The sequence below is a fragment of the Anguilla anguilla genome, chromosome 10 (genome assembly GCF_013347855.1).
Source record: "Anguilla anguilla isolate fAngAng1 chromosome 10, fAngAng1.pri, whole genome shotgun sequence".
Taxonomy (NCBI): Eukaryota; Metazoa; Chordata; class Actinopteri; order Anguilliformes; family Anguillidae; genus Anguilla; species Anguilla anguilla.
In genome coordinates this window covers 47,326,378-47,338,917 of record NC_049210.1, presented here as the reverse complement: position 1 = coordinate 47,338,917, position 12,540 = coordinate 47,326,378, and positions in this window count along the sequence as shown.

Genomic DNA, 12,540 nt, shown 5'->3' with positions numbered 1-12,540 from the left:
CGGTAACCCGCGGAAACCGGGCCTGTTCCTCACGGTCTCAGATGTCATGTGACCCGGGAGCGATGGCACGCATTCGCGGTGACCTCAGTCTCTCTTTACCCATCAGCCCATCAGGGTGATCGATCGCTCTGTGGCCGATTGATCGCTCTGTGGCTGATTGATCTCTGTCCAAGGGCAGGGCAGTGGAAGTGATGACATCAGCGGTTGTGTCTGTTGCTATTCCGAGCTCTTTGCAGGAGGCCAAGCCGAGTTTTATCTGGGATGGCAGTGGATACTCATTCAGGGTGATGAGACTGAACCTTTCTGTTCAGTGTAATGCAACAGACTCACCATTTCTTACTCAGCCTAATTTAACTTGTTTTTCTCATATACATTTTTTATCAATGTTTAAGGACTAAAAAAAAAGATATCTCTTCATATCAAAAATTGATAATCAATGTTGTTCTTTAAACATGCGCACAGCCCATTTTGAGTGTTCACCCCACAGCCCTCAACCGTGACATAACCAGCAGGTAACTGACTTACATCTGGTGTAAACATTGTGTAGAGATGAGATCGCATGCACACCACATTCTGATCTTATAAATAACCACTTGGTCGTGGATTTCTGCATAAGCCGCAGTTTAAATTAAATTCTGATGGTAAGATCGTCTTGTAAACGAGGCGGTATGTGCGGGTGAATCTGCAGCCAGTATGAGGATGAAAGTGTACTTACAAGCGTTGCAATTAGTCCAGCTGTAACGAGAGAGAACTGACTCACATTTCAGAAAAACAAGTATAAATATTAATAGATCCTGCAGAGTGAGCTGTCAAAGTGACAGGTATCCAGATGGAGGCACGCAAAATCGCAACTGTTATTTTCCAGAATAGGCCTGTTTTGGGCTGTGATTATACATTCAGATTGATTTTCATTTGGCAGAGGCAACTATATAAAAATTAGGCACATATGACATGCAAGAAATATGAAATCTATAAAAATGTTGCTCAGAATTCCTCAAAAGGATTTCTTACGTGGAATTTGGATTGTCACAGTTCCTAAAGTGAAGGTTATCGAGATTTGTGGTCAGACGGGGATCAATCCCATCACTAATCACACAGGACATTTTGGGAATGAAAAAAAAGGCAACAGGAGAAAGCATCAGAAGCATCAGCGTTCTGTTGGGTGAGTCTGGCATCATTAGGATTCACCAGCAGATGGAAAAATCCGAGCGGCCTCTCCATGCGGAACAGAACGTGTGTCTGGATAATTCTGAGCGTCTGCTTTCGCACCTCTGAAGTGCAGCATTAACTCCGAGGTCAAAAAAGTCACACCTGTTTTTCCACCGTGCACAACGGTAAGTTTCCATAACCACTGGATTCCAGGAATCAGCTGGCTGTGTGTTTGTTTGTTTTTTCGCGAGGACCTGAAGCGCAGGTCCGAACCTGGCCTGACTGGCGAGCTCGTAAGGGACGCGATGCATAAAACATTAACATCTGCTCGCAGAGACAGGAAGGGATGCGGCTGTCGCTGGAAAAAAAAAAAGAGAAAAAGGGGCTTAGTACTGGTGACCTGCTCCATGAGGACTTGTGTCTGCTGTTGAGATTTAACGGGGGGGCATGGGGGGGGGGGGGGGGGGCTTCCCCTTTAGACTGGCTGTGAATTCCATAAATGAGATAAATAGTCAGATAGGACAGATAGGAATTTAGCATAATTTTGGGTACAAAAAAACTATCATCGCATTTATGCTGTGTGACAGGGTTTAATTTTAACTTATTTGTACGTTTCGTGGAAACCTATCCAGGATGACTTCAGAGAACCTTTCTTGGTTTGATTAAAGTTGAAAAACCAACCGCAGTATTGCTCCTTGTGGGTCTGTGCAGGATGTCTTGGTTAATGTTCTCCACAGGTGGCTTAGCAGATCCGGTGTGACCGCTGTCAGTCAGTGTGTGAGTGTGTTTGGCCCTTTTACCCAGGCCTGTGACAGGCTTCACACAGGTAAATACAAACCCAGGCCTGTGACAGGCTTCACACAGGTAAATATGAACCCAGGCCTGTGACAGGCTTCACACAGGTAAATAAGAACCCAGGGCTGTGACAGGCTTCACACAGGTAAATATGAACCCAGGGCCTGTGACAGGCTTCACACAGGTAAATATGAAGCCAGGGCTGTGACAGGCTTCACACAGGTAAATAAGAACCCAGGGCTGTGACAAGGCTTCACACAGGTAATTAAATTTCCTGCCGGTCTTGAGGGGGACATAGGGGGGCTCCTAAGAGGAGGACTGGCTAACACACCGCTGAGTCAATATCATTAACGAAATATCCCGGACATCAGCTCCTATCACACCACCGTAAGTCTCTGGAAATGAAGTCATCCGGTCTTTATAGACACGAGCCAGGCTCTGTCACTCTGCTGAACAGCATCATTAGGGTTTAGTGCTGAGGTAACCTAATGGAGGACTGAGCCGAGAGAGGCTGCTGTAACAAAGTGACCCTGGACTAATCTGGATCTATACTGCGAGTGAGAGATTAGCCTAGCTAACGGCGCTGACTCACTCTCAGGTCCACAGGAAGGAGCGGAGTAAAGTGACCCTTTGGGCTCGAAGGTACAGTCTAACTTGGTTTTTCATATATTTTGTTTGTACCTCTTTTAGCTTTGTTGCCCAAACTAAAATTCCCAATAATTCTCTTAGGCCCGTGTCTTCACAGAAACGTCTTTGGTCTGTTTGTGAGCTATCGGCTCCAGCACCCCCTGCGACCCTGCCCAGGATTATCGGGTATAGATGATGGATAGATGGATGTGTGGTTGTTTGTGAGCTTGCGAAATGTCATATTTTACGTGTTTCTGTGGTGATACAGCAGACAGTCGGCCATCTTCCCAGGAGCAACCGATGAGCCAGTGCCTAAAATAAGAGCGTGGCATTGATGTTGGCAGGGGGCAGCTTAAGAGAAGGCCTCGTTCCTTCTCTCTCAGTCCAAGGGGGAGGAGGCTGCCTTTGATCCAGACGGGAATAGCTCAAAGAGTCTCTCTCCTGTGTAGAACGTGCACGCGGTCGCAGGTTCGAGATCCCAGTGTCAGCAGTGTTGCGCTGCTTCCAAGCCTGGCTGTTTCTCACTAACATTCCCATTAAGGTGTTCTTTTTCAGTAGTGCAGCAGTTATAGAGGTAAGCACATGGCTTTTGACTGTTGCATTAATCATGACTGTTGAAGCCACCCACGCATTCTATGGTTGGTGAAAAACACAGTGGACAGACAATATCGAACTGCGTTAGCACTGAACAAGGTGGCATGGCTAATGTGACACCATGACAAAATAACCACTTTAGAATTGCTTTGATTTAGGGAAATGATGGGGCGGAAATCCTGTTGGAAGAGACGCAACACTCAAACACACACAGCAGCACAAGCAAATAACCTGATCAACTCCAGGCATTTACATGGACTACGGTCGCAGCAGCAACAGAAGTCATGAAGTAGAGGCTTTGTGGACTGCTTAGGCCTAAGTCACATCCAACAACTGACTCGAACACAAACTGACGTCAACATTATTATTATAGAATCAGCGTCGTCTGCACAAACAAATCCACTGAGATAATTTACACAGTAGCCTAACTTTCAAAATAAAACGATACCACCCAGGTTTATTGCGACTCAGTGGAGAAACCGCATGGTGGCTGGGGCTGTGCTCGTAGCAATAACACGCACTGTCTGGCCTACTCGCTTACAGGAAGAGAACAAAAGGCAAAGACAAAGCATCACCAGTTATACACGAGGCTATGCAAAACACCGCCACCATGACGTAAATAAAAGGTCTCACGCTGAGACCTCTTCTTCCTCGATGTACAGCAAGCAAAGGCGGTCACAACAGGCCATCCTCAAACTCCAGCTTCCTGGCAGGGTCCAACTCGGCCACCAATAAACTGAAGTGCTCAAGCCTTGCGTTATGCGTTCTATTTTCTTGCGTAAGTATAATATTACAATTATACTTTTGTGTTAACGCTGTTATACGTGAAGGCAAAAAAAAACGTTGCCCTCACAGACACACTTAGAGAACAAAACATGACGTCCTAGATGTACAGCGCATAATTGTTTGACCTGAAAAGAGGGAATAAAAGGAATCTAAAATTAACAGGAGGGGGCACAATAACATGAGGCATTAAGTGCGGGCGCATGTCACATGATGCAACGCTGCTCCGCTGGGGGCATTCGCTGCGTTTTCAACGGTCAAGTAGCGCTGCAGGCCACAGGCCATTTCAGGGCTACAGGAGGAGACTGCAAAATGGAGACTTTCTAAAAGGCTTTTCTTTATGCTCGCATTTATTTTGACCTTAATTCATCTTAATATTTCATTTCATAACTGAGTTACAACGATTTGGGATAGTGTTATACTAAGCCTATTTAATTGTTCACGACAATTGTAATGAATATTAATAAAATCCAACCATCTGTAGGTTTAAGACTGCTCAATAATACACCTTATCATATTTTGCTAGTGTAAATGGGTATTTTGTCTACTTTTCCAGTGCATTTTTCTTTTAATTATTAGTCTCTGTTACAGACTCAAAGTCTGAGAGAAAAAAATAACCTTTTTTTTTTTTTTTTTGGCATGGCAAACTGTAATCTGATTGGATGTGCCCAACTCAGGCACATCAGTTAAATGGTGCTGGATGCTGATAGCGGTCTGACATATTTAACTGTGGTGCTTAAGCTTAAACTTGCACTGGTTGCAAATTTCCAGCATGCTAAATTCTGTTTTCCCCATAGCACAGGAAGACATCAAATCACTGCTAATACACGTTTGCAACTTCAAGATGACTTTCTGTCATCCTGGTAATGTAATAAAAAAAGGACTTTATCGTCTAATTCATACAACAGCAGGACAAGGTCAACTCTGTGTGTTCTCATTACAAATAGTAGCCTAATGTTTAATCTGCCACAGCTTAAGGACACAAAGCCTTGTAGTTGATTTGAGTTTCATTGCTACAGCTCTTGTTAACGACAGGCCTGTATGTGGAACCGTGCAAATGAGATGCTGATTTGGAGATGCACAGTATTGCACAGGCACGGACAGAGAATCAAAGCACCATATGGATAACTTGGCAGCATAATGTTTTCCCCAATGCAGTAGCAATCTTTTTGCAGATGAATCTGCACACAGGGGGGATTCTGTTTGGTTCTGGTGTTCCTAGTGCGTTTTCGGTCCAGCGCCCCTCCTGGCAGATTCCTAGCAGATGGAGAGATTGACACTGCTGTGCCATCCCGGGTGAACGGGAGGCCAAACGAGTTAACTTGGCCGAGAAGTGCAGCAACTCAGTTTTGGCCAAGATGAGCTTCAAGCAATGTTTTGCCATCCAGCCTTGGCGAGTCTTGGAGGCGTGCTGATATGCATGCAGAGATCAGTGTGTTGGAGGAAGGAGAGAAAAACGTGTGCGTCATCAGCATAGCAGTGATCAGACAGGCCATGGGGGGGGATTTACACACCCCAGAGAGGGGAGGAGGGGGCCAAGGACCAAACCAAGGACCTACCAGAAGCTGTCAATATGCCCCTCCCCCAGTCAGCGCTAAGTCCCCTGTGATATTAGTGTGACCTGTAGGGTATCACTTCATTACTGGATCATGGATGAGTGCACTGAGCTGGTTAATCAGTGTGGGTGAGAACGGGTGACACGAGTCATTACTGCTCATTTTAAAAATGTATTTATTTATTTATTGTACTTTCTGGTAATTGAAAATAATCAAAACTACATAGAACAGATGTCATCTCCTGAAGCACCACATTTAGGGCAACCAAACCCCAAAATCTCATCTGTGAAGTCGCTCCTGGCATGCCTGGAGGCACCCGACAGGACTGAGCGCTAAATGATGCATAAACAAGCCGCGTAGAACATTCATCACTCCGATGTATCCGCCAAACCGCCACAGTTTGTGAAAAACGCAAAGAGTGTGAAACCGCTTTCTGAAATGATCTGTGGAAGGGGGACCGGAGCGCTCTTGTCTAGTGCGGTGGTCTTTTCAGAGAGTGAGAGAGATCAGAGAAACACGCTGAAGACGTCGGGAATGTGGGTCAGCTCTATCGCTAACGCTAACGCCTGGAGCCTCCAGACGTCACACTGACACGGGCTCGTCCAGGAACCTGAGGGGGGTGAGCAGGCCGGTCTGTGATGGATGAGACTTCACAGTTTTCAGCTTTCAGTTTCCCCACCAGGGAATTCCTGCAGACTCATGTTGGTTTCATTTCCTGTGGACGTCAGGTGCGTATGGTGCGTCATTCAGCGTATCGCTGGGCTGAGGGCTGGGGCTGGGGGTCAGGGGTCAGGGATCAGGGGTCAGGGGCCAGTAGCCTTCCTGCGATTGCAACACTATGACTGCATTATCCTTGGTTGCTGAAGTCTGATTGAATACTTTGCAATATCATAAGAATATTTACATTTCATTCTAGTATGAAAGTTATGCATTTGTGCTCTATTCAGAAATAAATGGAACATCTGAGGTATTTCTGGAACTTCACAAACTTACTTATGTACACTGTAAATAACAGCTTTGTAGAACATATTTGATTTACTCAGTTTATTTTCCATTTTAGAAGACATTATCTTAATGAGCCAGTTCTTTGGCAGTTCTCCTCTGCAAACAAATTCGGTTTTAAATGACTTGTGTACAGACATGGCAAGCAGGGTAAAGATAGTGAGAAAGTCAACAGAGTTGTTTTGTTTTCTCATATTAATATTATAGCTCACAGCAAATGTGCAATGGCAGATTGAAAATGTGGACTCATTCCACTGAAGTAAAAGGCTGAGACTGGATTCTGGTCCCACAGTGGCTGAGGCTTCATTTAGACAGCAGGCCTTAATGCTCAAATCACTTTCATTCTTCAAAGCCAATCTTATCGGGGCAAATGTCCACACAGTAATTTAACAAACGGCCAGATTGAATTTGTGTGTTTGGATAAGCTACATATCTCATTTCTGTCGTGCAGGAGTGAATACAAAAGCCCTTAAAAATGTTTTTTGGCAAACAGCCACTTTTGTGGCACCTCTGCAAATAATTAATTTATTTGAAAGTATAATAAACTAGATACAGCATGTGTTTGCTGAAGAACAGTATAATGGGCTGAAATACTATGAGACCTGCAGATCCTGGGATTAGTGTACCGGGTGCTTCTACAGAGGTAAATGCGTACTGTTCAGAAACAGAATCACTAGCTGTTTAAACTTTGCCGTGAACGCTCACCCGATCTCAGCTTAAATAATACACCTCAAATTTCAGGACTGCAGCGAGAAGCGCCAAGATCACCTTTTACTTGCAATTGCTTAGCAACTGCCATTGCTTAGCAACAGCAAGAACCACAACCACAGTGAAGTGCATTACCTAAGCTGTAAGCACTCACACTGTCAACCAGTGATGTTGACTCACGCAGATATCTGTACGTGAGCAGTGTAGTTAACTAAAGGTAGCTCCCAGTTCTGCATAATTCTATCAGTTGTGTATTTCACATTATTTTAACATCTGGTTAATGGTATACTTGAGTAATATCCAATTTATTTCACAATATCTCTATTAGACCACAAGTCCAATAACAAATCATTGTCATAATATTATTCCTATTACTAATTTGAAAATACCTTTCTTTCATACAGAGTACCAAATGAGAGGGAGATATGACATCACAATAAGGGATTTCTTTTCTCACGTCCTTCGGGAATAAACTATGTGTTGATGAAGTCATGTTTTCCTCTGCTCTGTGCAGGCACACAGAGTGCTGTGCGGTCTGTCTCTGTACAGCGCACAGCCGACAAAACACACGGGAGAACATCCAGTCATTGCGTTTCAGTCCATTACCTCCCAGCCTCTTCAGTGTGTCACTCTGAACCACTTATACTGAAGCATTCAGCCATGGGGAACAAATATGTCATTTGTCACAGGAAGTGCTTGTTCTTGGAACACCGTTACAATACATTCGCAGTTTACAATCAATAACAATGATTCGTAGACGATCCCTATAGTCAGTATGTTTGGAAAACAGTGCATGCAATGGTATGGCTCTCATTTCTCTGGGTAAAACTGGAACATACATGATAACTACATAAAAGGTGCACAAATACAAATTTGGTGTTAAAGGGAAATCTAAGTTCTAAGTACTACTTCCAAGGATCCTTTCACATTATATTTGATTGGAGGCCTGGAGCTTGATATGGAAAAGTCATTAACCTTAAAACTGTACCCTATGGATGGAAACACACACACGCCCACGCACGCACACACACACACACACACACACACACACACACTTAAGAAACTTATTTGAGTTTCAACCCACTGTACCTTGCATTGACAACATTTTCCCATCAAACCACCCATGAAATTGATAATGTTTCAAATGTGAAATGTTATGGAGATAATGGGAGTGTAAATAAAGGTGGTAAGGCTGCTGTGCATCTGATGTGGAAACACCACGTTATTTACAGTCCTCGTAGGTACGTCTCGGCTCAGTGACGGGTTCATCAGTCATGCCCGAGCACCCTCACAACACTCACACAAACACCAAATGTGTGCTGTGCCAGCAGCGAGAGCCGGTCGGAAAAATGTGGTGAAACTCGCCGTTCATCTGAAACACCAAAACAAATGGGCCTGCCTGCCAGAGAGGAGAGCACCGGGCACCTCCAAGGGAAAAAAAACGAAACAAACGCTGCTCATGCCAGGCTGGGAACGCCATTTTCCCCTGTGACGTTCCCCCTGTGACTGGGTGCTCTCTTGCCTTCTCAATAAACTGAAGTGTAAATTAATATAATAGCACAAATCTACAGAATGATACCCTTTCAGCATTCTATCTTAAATTCAAGCAGGAAATGATATTTACATCAGCCAGTATACTGTGAGTTTGAACTTCAAGTATAGACTGATGCAGTTTCAACAAAAATTCCACAAAGCTATTCAGCAAACGGCTCGACCCACTGACTGATGTCTCTAATGGATCCGTTCCATAAATGAAACATAATATTTATCTTGCGCGAAGGATAATCTCTGTTTTTCTAGTCATTGCATCACAGAGGATGCCATTAAACAGGCCCATTAGGGCTCAGGGACAGCCGAAGGCCGCGTGTTATTCTCTTAGCCCTGCCATTAGCATTAATCTGCCCTGCGTCTGGACCTCCAGCTCCGCCACTATCACAATAAACCTGTGTGTGTGTGTGTGTGCGTGTGCGTGTGCGTGTGCGTGTGCGTGTGTGCGTGTGTGTGTGTGCACGTGTGTGTGTGTGTGTGTGTGTGTGTGTGTGTGTGCGTGTGTGTGTGTGTGGGGGGGAGCAAGGGTCACTGTTGAGGCTCATTACAGTAATTTACAGTAATGTTCTTACTAGTTTTATAGTCCCCATGTAAACAAGGAGCATCCTCAGACCTCCCAAAAAAAATTCTGATTTAGCAAAGACTGCAGTTACACAAATAAGCTCCTGTTAAAATCACCCGGGGGACGCCGGACAGAGCCAGCAGTTAATGAGCTGAAGAGAACAGGAATGACAAGCCTCATTAATCCAACCGTTCGTTTGTGAAAGCCAAATCTGTCTTCGTTCATCACTTGTACTGCAATAAACCCTTTCAATATAGCACACACTGCACTCAATTTATAAATCACTGGTAAAAGAAAATGGAATTTCAAAGCGTTCATTAGACCCCTGAGTTCAGTATCAACCACAGATCCAACTAATTTGCTAACATCCCTATGAAGAGCATTTGTGTAAATAAGAAAAACCGGTCCCAATACTGATCCTTGTGGGACTCCATTTCCCAGAGCACCTTGCTCAGCTATGCTACAGTTTCTCCTAGCATGGTACCTTACAGCCAATTTCAAACCCACTCTGAAATAACTATTGTAACTCTTACAGACATTGAAAATGAAAATGAATCTTTCACATGGAAGTCCAAATAGATAATGTTAGCCTGATGCAAGCTTTTATTATTTATTTTTTTTACAGTAATTAATACACTAATCAGAGGTGTTCCTGAAATATTTAAATGTGGGCAATTATATGTGCTCTACCATTCGCTACAGTCAGATGCACTTAATCCAAGGAAATATGTGAATACACAGAAACACAGGAGCTGAGCATTTATGTGTTCACACACAAACACACACTGAGGTTCACATGCGATATACGTGCACATTCATATAGACACGCGCGCACACACACAGATCACACCTCTTTGTGTAGCAATTCATTATTTCAGGTGCGTCTCCATGGAAATCATGAGCTGCGCTCACCCTCCCTCACCACCGCCCCCTCACCGGAAATACCTCAGGCACACGGCCTGCTGATTAAACAGAAGGGTACACGTCTCAGAGGGAAACAGTGGGTGCACACACCCCCCCCCGCCCCACTTCCCCTCCTATGGCTAACCTCCTCTCCACCTTACTGGAAATGTCTCTGGGATTCGGGCTATTGATTACCCAGAGGAGCTGTGAGGTGCGTGTGTTATCATGCTTGGCAGGTAATCGCCGGATTAGACTGCTCTGTTTCAGGAAGTGCCTCTGCCACGTCAGACCTCCCGCTGAACACACCGTCACACGGACAGGAAGGGAAGGCGGAGGAAGGGAAGCTCGCTAAAAATCATACATGCGCTTATACAACTTGTATAATAGCGCTATAATAAAGCAAAAAGGATATTCAGATCTGTATTAAAACTGGAAATACAATGGAAATGGTCTGTCTCGGTCTCTCTCTCTCTCGCTCTCTTAATCCATGACTAACAATAAAGCTAGTGTTGCACTCATTCTTGTTTTTTGGGCTTTTTTTGTGTTGCTTCAGCTTCTGACACTGTGTTTCCATGTTCAGAGAACTGCTCATGATGCATGTTGGTCTGTTGTGTGGGAAGACCTGCGGATGCACTTCCTTTGCGTGGCTGTTCTCGTCATCTTTCCCCGGTAAGCAGAATTCCAGGGAAACGGAGTGGGACAGAGGGCTGGGACTGGGCAGTGCTGGCTCAAACCCGGCAGGTCTGCATCGGTACTACTCAACTGTGACCTGCTCAACACATTTTATTTGCTCTGATAGATCCCTTATTACTTTTCTGTTACATCCATTCTACCACTACACCAAGTTGGCCTGTAGAGGATGGGCTCTCTGTCTACATCATGTTCATATTATGATATGTTTTAACTATGATGGGTAGTGAAATGCTGAAAATATATTCAAAATGGCTGTTCCATTGTCACAAAAAAAAGCCAAATCAAGAGAGCCAATATATTGGATCTCCATAGTAAGGGGGAAAAAAAATTATAAGTTGAGACAGTTCCGGGAAGTTTCAGAATCACCGTTCCCGAAAAATACTGCAGAAAAAGAAACTCCGTGTTCCACCCCCAGGCCCTGATGATGATTATGACACTGTCTGACCGACAGTGACGAGAGACTCGACAGCCCGAGTGCCTGGCGGAAATGGCCGCTGAGACCTAAACTGCCCCCTTTCAGGCGCTGAAGCACGCACTAGAGAGGGACCGCGGGGAGAGCACCAGGGAACTCAACGGAAAATAACCTTCATCTGAGATTCATTCATCCCGAAAAATCTATTTTCTGTTTGCAAAATGTATTACAGTTGCATGAGATGCAAATTGCTGCGTCGTGTCAACAGCAGGCCTCACAGAGTTGAGTGTCCTTCTGTGTGTGTAGATGGAGGACAGAGCAGAGTTGGGTGACAGAATGCAAGAGTGACACACGCGCACGGACACACAGACATAGAGATGCACACACACACACACATACACACACAGCAAGCCCTCAGATCATGTGGTCCTGCGATATTTTGACACCCAATAGCTTTCATAATGGATTTGCCGTTCAGATGTCCCTTGTGACCTCCAGCCAGCGAGGGGGAGGGCAGGGGGTGTGGCTACAGAGGGGAGGGGGTGTGGCCACAGAGATGCAGGTCAGGCCGTCTCCCCACATCAGCTGTGGAGGCACTCGGAACACCGCTGGTCACATGACACACAGAGAGATGCGATGACGCACTGATCTATATATCAGCGAGCTGACAGCCCTCTTCCTGTTTAATCCCCTCCACAGGAAGCCAGCAAATAGACCACATGTGGCTGCACAGACAAACGGCTAAGGGCTGATTAGAAAAGTGTCATTACCTCAGAGCAGAGACGGGAGCGGCCAAATGTGACCTCCATCACATCAGGCTCAACACGGTAATTTCATTTGACTTAATGATTTTACCCAAAAACAGGGTCACTGGCTCACAGATCACAACAGCCCTATTACTGCAGACGAGAAGGGCAAAATGGAAAGGAACTACACTAGCACTAATCAAAAACTAATTAATATGAATTATATTTTAAGCTTCTGTTGAGATGAAGTAATATGTGCACACAGTAGCCCCAATATTTCAATTGTTATTATTTGCAAAATTATGTTGACAATGACAACCTTTACAGCTTGCAAGCAGCATGCCAGTGCTTTGGGTCAGCGCTCGCCATTTACATTCAGTTACTGGTGTGGTCAGCTTAAGTGCGTGCCTGGAGTTTACTGCCCTGCAGTTTTTCCTCTGGAGATCATGGTCATAGTGTCAT